General features: G+C 36.3%; 1 long non-coding RNA gene across 1 annotated transcript; it reads left to right on the forward strand.

Annotated features, from left to right (window-relative positions):
• The first annotated feature begins 3102 nt into the window (after positions 1–3102).
• LOC126680517 (uncharacterized) lies at positions 3103–4023 on the forward strand. Its single transcript, XR_007641201.1, has 2 exons — positions 3103–3153; positions 3869–4023. It is a non-coding gene; the product is annotated as an uncharacterized LOC126680517 (long non-coding RNA).
• Positions 4024–11740: the final 7717 nt, after the last annotated feature.

Raw genomic sequence — 11740 nt, forward strand, 5'->3', positions numbered from 1 at the left:
GTTTTAAGTTTTATAGCGTATTGGTTTGAATTCGACGTTTTTGAAGTTATTATGCCGTTTTTGAAGAAACCGAGATATGGGTATTGAGTATGGGTGTGTGAAGCACGTCGGAATGGTGGTAAAACCCCGGAAATCGCATTTCCGGGGTTGTGCACGTGGTGCACGACCGTGCACCACGGGAGCACGACCGTGCACTAGAAGTGCACGAACGTGCACCTAGCAAGGTGCACGACCGTGCACCTAGCAAGGTGCACGACCGTGCACTCTTCATGGTGCACGAACGTGCACCTGAAGTGCACGAACGTGCACTCTTCATGGTGCACGAACGTGCACTCTTCATGGTGCACGAACGTGCACTAGAGGTGCACGAACGTGCACTTGGTTGCACGATCGTGCACCCACCGAAGGGCACGCCCGTGCACCCCGACTCGCCCCTATGTGTATACAAACTGTATTTGACCTAGGTATTTGACGTTTAGAATAATTTGACGCTAAAAGACGGATTTCGGACTTTGAGTGTCCTTAATCTCGAGATGAGCTCGGTGTTTTAGGTAATTAATAATAATAGAAACGTCAAGGACGTTAAGCGATTCTCAATTATGAGAAATAGTATTCGCTAAGTCGTTTATACGATTAAAGTTATTGAATACGTAATTAAGTATAGAATGAAACTAAAGCTTAAAACTTAGAAGTATTATATGAATAAAAGTACTAGTTTCATGTCTAACTATTAAAAGATTTATCAAACGTGTCAGCGAGTAGTGGGGTCAGTAGAAGCGGACTAGCGAGAGCGTACTATCAGATCGATCATATCATTACTTAGATAGCGGTCACTGTAAGTTGTATTTTACTTTCATGTATTATATATTAAAGTTATTTTATATAGATATATATATTCTTTACACGCATCGCATTACATATAACTGATTGAAATGTTATATGTTTTATTAATTTCTATATACGAGAACTAGTATGCGATCCGGAGAAACTAGCTACCTATTGGGTGTCAATAGGCTGTGTGATCACCAGTATTGAGTCAGTCTAGTGTGTTTGTATTTGAGAAATGATTGAATACGTATGATATGATATAAATTCGATACAAGAGTGAACTCGGCTACGGTGTAGCCTGGAAGTCCCCGTATCTAGTGGGCTGGGCCCACCAGTGAGTTGGACTCACAGCTTGAGATTTACGATTGGGTTGAATGATATATGATTATTTGAGATATGTGTCGCATGCTAGGATATTAGTTTCGTACGGATCAAATACCTGTTTATATGTTTTATATTATTGTTTTCTTAAGATGCGATGCTATGTTTCTATATTAATACTGTTAGTAAATGTCAACTCACTCAGTATTTTCCCAAATACTGACCCCTCACCTTTGATGTCTTTCAGGTGCTTAGTTTGTGGACCTAGCTAGAGGCCAATTTTGAAGTCCAAAAGTCAGCTGTGTACGTATAGTATCTGACTTTTGTGAATGCTGCAGTAGTGGTCCCGTGTGACAGAGTCGTAGCCTAGACATCAGTACATTTTGATTGTACATATTACTTGCTCTCCTGTTTATATGTTTTTGTAAGCTACGTGTCTTATATGTTATTCACGGCACCAGATGCCGGTGATATGTTTGGATACACTAACTGCTGTATATAGTACCGCGAGGCCAGTTCGTACAGGGTACGGTAACTAGAGCCCGCGAGGTTTTTGAACAGTTAGTGTAAATGTTATGTATACTTTCTTCTGTTGCTTTATGTTATTTGTTTATTCGCGAAAAATTAATAGTGGTTTAAGGCTTGCTACGGGTTCCGGAGCTACCACTCCCGTTCCCTAGCGCCGGTTGCGGCTCAATATTTTGGGTAGTGACATGTTGGTTGAGTCTTAGAAACATGCTTAGGATAGTTTAAAAATGGTGTTTGAAGGTTGATTAACTAGTTTTAATTGTTGTTTATGTGGGTTCAGTTTTAAATTGATTTTTTCGTGAAATTAAATTATTTGTTTTATTTTCTGGGCTGATCTATGTGATGAGGTTAAAATATGCTTTAAATTGAAATTTTTATGGATTAAAAATGTTAATTAGTTCGGGTATTAATTTAGTGATACAAGTTTCGATTTTTAATGTTTTTAAAAGCTTAAAAATCGCTTAAATATGGGTAAATCAATTGATTTTTAATTTCTGGAAATAATTTTATTTATGGATGAGTTATATTTGTGGATGATTATTAATAAGTGTTTATTTAAGAATTTTTAATGGTTTATTAACCGGGTTAAATTTTTGATAATGTTTATTCGGTAAAAATTGTTTAAAAAGGGTATTTTCATCATTTTAAAATTCTGGGCAGAAACTATTCATGAAAAAATGTGAAATATGTTTGATAATTATTTGTGGAGTTTAAATGATTTTTTTGTGAAGCGTTTTGACAGATTAATAATCGGTTTTGATTATAAATAGTTATTTCTGTTTTAATTGTTAAAATAATGGAAAATAATTATTTTAAAATTTTGGGCTGCTGTTTTTACAAGATGAAAATTAAAAATGTATTTGAAATTAATTTTGGTGAATTTCGATGTAAAATGGCTTAAATGGATTTTTAAGCGTTTTTAGCGTTTTTGAGTTTTCCGGCCAAAACCACCGGAATACGGTGACCGAAATGTGAGTAGAGTGGATAGAGCATGGTGACTCAGTCCTAAGCTCAGTTGGCAGTAGTTAGTGCCGAAATGATTTTGGCAGAAAATAAGGGGGGCCAAGCCCCAGGTCAAAAATATTTTACGGAAAAATATTTCTGGTTATTTATGAATTGTGGTATATTGTTGAGATTTTCTAAAAATGTATTTTTAGAGAATTATGTGAATTGAATGTGTATTAGAATTATACGGAGTTATAATTCTATGTTTATTTAATAAAATAAATAAACTATGTGGTGTATCGTATGGAAATACGATGATGCGGAAAGAGATAGTCGGAATCAAATTTGATTATGTGATTATGTGGTTTATTTGGTTGAGTCGGTCTAGAGTTTATCCTAGAATTTAGAGTTAATACATTTATTAATGTTTAATCTCTAAATTAGATCCAGCGAATTTCGTCGCGGAAACCGGCGAACGAAGGTTTTGATATTCGACGGGTGATATTTTTAAATTTGGAATAAGCGAGTACTGTGAGTGTGTTTACAACTTATACTGCTAAATATTAGTATTAAAAATATTGCGAACTGCTTTACATGATTTGCAAATGCTTTATTTTATTTTGAATTTAAATCGCATGAACTATTAGACATAGTTTTGAAACCGATTTAGATTCATTGAAACATGCTTAGTATTGGGCGGCAATAGTGCTGTGTGATCACCGGTATTGCATTTAGAATGGGTTGCATGTGAATGTGCTGTGTGAATCCTGGCGACGGCCTGGAAAGTCAGGCGACGGCCTAGACTCTGTGTGAACAGATCTTCAGAGACAACGGAATATATACGACCAAAGGCAGTAAAGAGAAACTGCCGAGATCTGAAAGGTTGAACCTTTTAAAAAAAGTGAAATGGCGACGGTATATATGTACTGCCGAAATCTTTTGTATGGTGGAAGAGTCTAAAGACCTTCACATACGTAAAAGATGAATGATCAGATTTGACGGGCTAGAGTACAAAAAGAAATGAATAAATACGGCCATGAAAAGGTTAACCCGTAATGTTGTGAAATAATGTGGAATATTTATGTTTCCTGTTTTGAAAGCATATAGGAACATGAATCATGGTTTAGGGTTTCATATGAATCGGTAATCTGGAATGCATTGCTTTCATATTAATGTTTATTAGTACATGTTGTACGCATTCACTCAGTTTTTATAACTGACCCCGTTGAATTTATAATTTTTACAGGCGAGTAGTTTGAAGTGTGGATTTCCAATTTCTTGTTCCGGAAATTCCTAGCTTGAATAAAGTGAGAATGACTTTTCCTTATTGTGTCTAGAGTTGCAGTAGCTAGAATAATGAACGATGATACCTTAGTAGTCGTTGGACTTATTTATGCTTTATATTTTATAACGCTTAAACTCTGATAATATGTAATATGTGAATGTTGTGCGAAAGTCCGACCGAGTGCACGAGTATAAAATGCGACAAACGCATCTGCATAGTGAAATGCAGTTAAATCCATAATGAAATGGTCTGCATAATGAAATGCAGTTAAATCCATAATGAGATGGTCTGCATAATGAAATGCGGTTAAGTCCATCATGAAATGGCCTGCATAGTGAAATGCAGTTATTACCATAGTAAGGTGGTATGCATAATGAGATGCATGATAAACCATAATGAAATGGTTTTGAAAACTAAAATGCAATAATTATAGAGAAAATTATGTGCATGTTTTAAATGGTAATTTTTATTAGAACGTTTTAAACTGCGATTTTAAAATATTCAAAAACGATTTGAATTCCGCGAAATTTTTTAAGTGATTTTAATGTATTTTTAAGGCTTGCTACGGGTTTTGGAGCAACCACTCCCATTCCCTAGCGCCGGTCTCGACGCCGAGAATCGGGTCGTGACAAAGGTGGTATCAGAGCAATGGTAGAAAAGTGGGCCATTGTTGAGTTTGATATCAAAGTGATGGTTTATAGTCTTGAACCATTACTAATATGTGAAAGAAATCCTATGATGTTTGTTGATTCCTAGGTATCTTGGCACTAGGTTAATCTAGCTATGGATTGATAGATTGATATAGAGTCTACTGCAACATATAAGTTTCCGGTCATGTTATTTGTTAAGTCATCATTTGTTTTTAAATATTCTCAGCTTCGCTCTAGGAGTGAGTCTGTATGTTTGCTTAGATTGTGTGATTGTGGTGATTAGTTGCGATAGTATACGATTAGAACGCTTAGATAGATTCTTAATAGACGATGTGCTTTGATCAGAATGGCTGATCAGCATGATGAAAACGTTCAAGAGGAGAACGCTCATGACGAGGAGTCCGTTCATAACGATGCGATACCCGCAGCAGGCGATGGTCAGGGTCGTGGTCATGGACGTGGTCGAGGTCGTGGTAGAGGCCCTGGGCCAAATTTTAATATTCCGGGCTTTGATTTCGAACAATTTTTAGATGGCATAGCAGCTATGCAAACGAATCTAGCGGAAGTGCAAAATATGCACAGAGAGCAGTTGGATTACCAACAACAGCGAGTTGGTGCTAACGTTGATCGTGATCTCGTTATGGCTTACATGAGGCTCAAGCCCATGAAGTTTGATGGATCGAATGATGCGTTAGATTTCTTAGAGGAAGTAGAAATGAACGCTAGACGTCTTAATGCTAGTGAAAGACAGTCTATACTGATGGTGGAGATGTTAGTAAAAGGATCTGCGAAGGATTGGTTTCAAAGGCATATTCAACCAAGTATGGGAGAGATTACTTGGAATGATTTTGTCACTCGATTTAAGGATTTCTTTCTGCCGTTTTCAGTAACAGAGAATTATCGAGAGAAGTTGTTGAATTTGAATAAGATAGGAAAGACTGTGCAGGAGTATGTGACGGAGTTCACAAGGTTGAGTCGTTTCACACCTGATCTGATGTTGGATAGAGATAGGGTGAATTCAAGGTTCATTAAGGGGCTAGGACCCGAATATATTGGATTACTATCTGATGTTAGGAAGGATTTGGTGCAAATCATCGATAGTGCACGCCAGATGGAAAGTACTTTGATCCAATTTGGAAAGATCACTTTTTCTGGTGAGCAAGTGAATGTGAGAGAAGGAACTGCAAGTTCTAATACAAATAGGTTCGCTGGACCATATCGTAAAGGATTTAAGAAATATAGAAAAGATAGGAGGTTCAGTACCTCTGGACCAAGTTCTAGTGGACTAAGTTTAGGAGGAACGATGCCACTATGTCCAACTTGTGGAAAGAAGCATTTTGGAGCATGCTATATGGCGACTAGAGGATGTTACACGTGTGGACAGCAAGGTCATTTCTCTAGAGAATGCCCTATGTCTGGACCACAAGGTTCAAGTGCTAGTGTTGTTCAACCAGTTTCAACAACCTAGACCTGTATATCCTGCAGTGTCTAGGCAGGCACAGAACCAGAATGTGTTTAGTGGACAATGTGGAAGAGGATATGGTTTTGGTAATCATGGTGGAGGAAGGACCACAGGCGGACGAGTATCTGGAGCGACTACTAGCGGAGGGCAGGCTAGAGTTTTTGCGATCAATCCTCAGGAGGCGAATGCGGTAGTGCAAGGTATATTTTCAATATCTTCGCATGATGCATCAATTTTATTTGATCCCGGTGCTACGCATTCATTTGTATCGTCGAGTTTTGCATTAAAATTAGGAATTCAACCTGTGTTTCTGCAAAACCCATTGTTAGTAGCTACACCTGTGGGCGAAAGCATAGACGTTACTGTAGTTTATCCGTCGTGTCCTGTGTTAATCGGAGAGTGAGAATTGCTTGCGGATTTGGTGTTGCTTAATGTTTTAGAATTCGACGTCATCCTAGGAATGGATTAGTTGTCGCGACATTATGCGAATGTGGATTGTAGAGACAAGATAGTGACGTTCCATGCACCTGGAACTGAACTTATCTCTATTCGGGGAGAGAAGTTGGAAACCCCAAAGAGTTTAGTCTCGGCTTTGAAAGCGAGGAAGATGTTGCGTAAAGGATGTCAAGGATTTTTAGCTCTGGTACGAGATATTCAGAAGGAAGTTGGAAATGTGAATGATGTACCAGTAGTGTCGGAGTATTCTGATGTGTTTCCATAAGAGTTACCTGGATTACCACCAGATCGAGAGATTGAATTCTGTATTGATCTAGTTCGTGGTACAAGTCCAATATCGATACCTCCGTATCGAATGGCACCAGCAGAACTAAAGGAGTTGAAGGATCAATTAGAAGAGTTGATTGATCGTGGATTTATACGACCAAGTGTCTCACCTTGGGGAGCACCTGTGTTGTTCGTAAAGAAGAAGGATGGATCAATGAGGCTATGTATAGATTACAGACAACTCAATAAGGTCACAATCAAGAATAAGTATCCTTTACCCAGAATTGACGATTTATTCGATCAATTACAAGGAGCGAGGTACTTTTCGAAGATTGATCTGAGGTCTGGTTATCATCAGTTGAAGATCAGAAATGATGATATTCCAAAGACTGCATTCAGAACAAGATACGGTCATTATGAATTTTTGGTGATGTCATTTGGATTGATAAATGCACCAGCGGCTTTCATGTATTTGATAAATCAGATTTTTAAACCGTTTCTAGATCAATTCGTGATAGTGTTCATAGATGATATCTTGATTTATTCGCGCACAAAGGAGGAGCATGCGCAACACTTAAGGATTGTGTTACAAATTTTGAAAGATCATCAGCTTTATGCCAAATTCTCGAAGTGTGAATTTTGGTTAGAAGAAGTAGCATTTTTGGGACATGTTGTATCTCAAAGTGGGATTAAGGTAGATCCTAAAAAGATTGAAGCTGTGATGAATTGGAAAAGGCCAAGTTCAGTGACAGAAATTCGTAGTTTCTTGGGTTTAGCTGGTTATTATAGACGGTTTGTGCAAGACTTTTCTAAGTTGTCTGCACCATTAACTAAGCTGACTCAGAAGAACGCGAAGTTCATTTGGAATGATCAATGTGAAGTGAGTTTTCAGAAGTTGAAGGAGTGTTTGACAACAGCCCCTGTCTGGCATTACCAGAAGGTAGTGATGGACTTACAGTCTATTGTGATGCTTCTAGGATCGGGTTAGGATGTGTACTAATGCAACATGGACAAGTTATAGCTTATGCTTCTCGCCAGTTGAAAAAGCATGAAGTTAATTATCCAACCCATGATCTAGAATTAGCAGCGGTGATTTTCGCATTAAAGATTTGGAGACATTACTTATATGGAGCAAAATGCGGAATATTCACTGATCACAAAAGTCTGAAATACATATTTGATCAGAGAGAGTTAAATCTCAGGCAGAGGAGGTGGATGGAGTTGCTAAAGGATTATGACTGTACGATACAGTATCATCATGGCAAAGCTAACGTAATGGCTGATGCGTTGAGCAGAAAATCAGCAGGAAGTTTAGCTCATATTACTTTAGTTGAGAAGAGGCCAATAATTAGAGAAGTGCATTCGTTGTTTGATCAAGGAGTTCAATTAGAGGTTTCGTATTTGGGGAGTTTGTTAGCTCAAATTACGATTAAACCTACATTGAATGATCAGATTAAGGAACTTCAGACAATGGATCCTCAACTAAAGCATGTTATTGCAGAAGTTCAAAAGGGAATGAACTCTGAATACAATATCAAAGGGGGTATTCTGAAATTTGGTACTAGGGTGTGCGTACCAAATGTAGAGGAATTGAAACAGAGAATTATGATGGAGGCAAATGGATCTAAGTATAGTGTTCATCCTGGTTCTACCAAGATGTATCACGATGTTAAGCAGATGTATTGGTGGAATGGTATGAAACGGGATATAGCAGAATTTGTTGCTAAGTGTCCGATATGCCAACAAGTGAAGTTGGAACATCAGAGACCATTTGGATTTTTGCAACAATTACCAATACCAGAATGGAAATGGGAAAGAATAACCATGGATTTTGTCGTTGGGTTGCCTAAGTCGCAACATGGTTTTGATTCGATATGGGTTATCGTTGATCGAATGACAAAGTCGGCTCATTTCATTCCGATCAAGGTTACCTATACAGCAGCAAAATTGGCACAGATTTATATTGACAAAGTAGTCAGTTTACATGGAGTTCTGTGTCAATTGTGTCTGATCGAGGATCAGTTTTTACATCCCGATTTTGGCAAAGTCTGCAAGAGGCTTTAGGAACGCGTTTAGATTTCAGTACAGCGTTTCATCCCCAAACAGATGGACAGTCTGAAAGGACTATCCTGACTTTGGAGGATATGTTAAGAATGTGCGTTTTAGATTTCGGAGGCCATTGGGATGAGTACCTACCGTTAGTAGAGTTTTCATATAACAATAGTTATCATTCCAGTATCGAAATGGCACCGTATGAGGTGTTATATGGACGTAATTGTAGATCTCCAATTTATTGGGAGGAAGTTGGAGAAAGAAAGTTGACAGGAGCTGAAATAGTACAGATTACATCTGAGAAAGTTCCGTTGATTAAGCAACGTTTAGAAAGTGCATTTAGTCGGCAAAAGAGCTATGCTGATGCGAAAAGAAAAGATGTAGAATTTCAAATCGGAGATTTTGTGTTCCTTAAAATATCACCTATAAAAGGTGTAATCCGATTTGGAAAGAAAGGAAAGCTAGCGCCGAGATATGCAGGGCCTTATGAGATTATTGAGCGAATAGGAACGGTAGCTTATAAGTTAGCATTATCGTCTGAGATGTCACAAGTACATCTAGTGTTTCACGTGTCGATGCTTAGGAAGTATATTCCCGACCCTCATAGAATAATTCAACCTCAAGAGGTTGAGATAGACGAGGAGCTATCTTATGAGAAAGAACCTGTAGAAATTGTGGATACCCAGATTAGAAAACTCCGTAGTAAGGAGATACCTATGGTAAAAGTGCTCTGGAGGAGCCGTACAATTGAGGACTGTACGTGGAAAACAGAGGCAGATATGCGGAAAGGATATCCCCACTTGTTTGCTCAAGGTAATAGTTTGTTTTGAAATTCGAGGACGAATTTCTTATAAGGAGGGGTGAATGTAATACCCCGTAAAATTATTAGTGTTTATTTTCGTGTGTGTCAAATTTTAATTAATTAGGACCTCGAAAATAGTGAATAAATTCATCTCATGAATTTATAAGGGTGAAAATGTGAATTGGAGTGTGTTTTCCCTTAAGTGTAATTTTTGGCAATTTTTCGTGACAAAAGTGAATTTTGCGATTTTTCACTAAAAACCGTCAAAATAATTATTTTAATTATTTTTAATGGCTCAAAAATATTTTAATTCAGCCCATATATTATGTTTTAATGTTTTTGAGTATTTGAAAAAGTTGAATTTATTTTGCCCCTAGAGTTCGAATTATTTACAAAAATGCCATAATGGCAAACTTGTAAATAAGTGAATCATGAGCCATAATATCTAGATATTACTATGACTCTTCTTCTTCCCCAAGCAAATACTTTGCCTTCTCCATTTGTGTGGGTGCCGAATTCTCCCTTGACCAAAGCATAACTTTTTATTCTTTAATTTTCTCACAAAAATTCCTTAATAAAAAACGTAGCAAATTTCCCGTAGATTATTAATCTATCTTTGCATGTACGATCAAGGTGAATTTCAAAGTTCAAAACCTTACTTTTATTTGCTGATGTTGGTTGAGTCTTAGAAACATACTTAGGATAGTTTAAAAATGGTGTTTCATGGATGATTAACTAGTTTTAATTGTTGTTTATGTGGGTTTCGGTTTTAAATTGATTTTTTCGTGAAATTAAATTATTTATTTTATTTTCTGGGCTGATCTATCTGATGAGGTTAAAATATGCTTTAAATTGAAATTTTTATGGATTAAAAATGTTAATTAGTTCGGGTATTAATTTAGTGATACAAGTTTCGATTTTTAATGTTTTTAAAAGCTTAAAAATCGCTTAAATATGGGTAAATCAATTGATTTTTAATTTCTGAAAATAATTTTTATTTATGGATGAGTTATATTTGTGGATGATGATGAATAAGTGTTTATTTAAGAATTTTTAATGGTTTATTAACCGGGTTAAATTTTTGATAATGTTTATTCGGTAAAAATTGTTTAAAAAGGGTATTTTCGTCATTTTAAAATTCTGGGCAGAAACTATTCATGAAAAATTATGAAATATGTTTGATAATTATTTGTGGAGTTTAAATGATTTTTTGGAGAAGTGTTTTGACAGATTAATAATCGGTTTTTATTATTAATAGTTATTTCGGTTTTAATTGTTAAAATAATGAAAAATAATTATTTTATAATTTTGGACTGCTGTAATTACAAGATGAAAATTAAAAATGTATTTGAAATTAATTTTGGTGAATTTCGGTATAAAAATGGCTTAAATGGATTTTTAAGCGTTTTTAGCGTTTTTGAGTTTTCCGGCCAAAACCACCGGAATACGGTGACCGAAATGTGAGTAGAGGGGATAGAGCATGGTGGCTCAGTCCAAAGCTCAGTTGGCAGCAGTTAGTGCCGAAATGATTTTGGCAGAAAATAAGGGGGGCCGAGCCCCAGGTCAAAAATATTTTACGGAAAAATATTTTTGGTTATTTATGAATTGTGGTATATTGTTGAGATTTTTTAAAAATGTATTTTTAGAGAATTATGTGAATTGAATGTGTGTTAGAATTATATGGAGTTATAATTCTATGTTTATTTAATGAAATAAATAAACTATGTGGTGTATCGTATTGAAATACGATGACACGGAAAGAGACAGTCGGAATCAAATTTGGTTATGTGATTATGTGGTTTATTTGGTTGAGTCGGTCTAGAGTTTATCCTAGAATTTAGAGTTAATACATTTATTAATGTTTAATCTCTAAATTAGATCTAGCGAATTTTGTTGCGGAAACCGGCGAACGAAGGTTTTGATATTCGACGGGTGATATTTTTAAATTTGGAATAAGCGAGTACTGTGAGTGTGTTTACAACTTATACTGCTAAATATTAGTATTAAAACGAACTGCTTTACATGATTTGCAAATGCTTTATTTTATTTTGAATTTAAATCGCATGAACTATTAGACATAGTTTTGAAACCGATTTAGATTCATTGAAACATGCTTAGTATTGGGCGGCAATAGTGCTGTGTGA

Source organism: Mercurialis annua, linkage group LG5 (assembly GCF_937616625.2).
Source record: "Mercurialis annua linkage group LG5, ddMerAnnu1.2, whole genome shotgun sequence".
Lineage (NCBI taxonomy): Eukaryota > Viridiplantae > Streptophyta > Magnoliopsida > Malpighiales > Euphorbiaceae > Mercurialis > Mercurialis annua.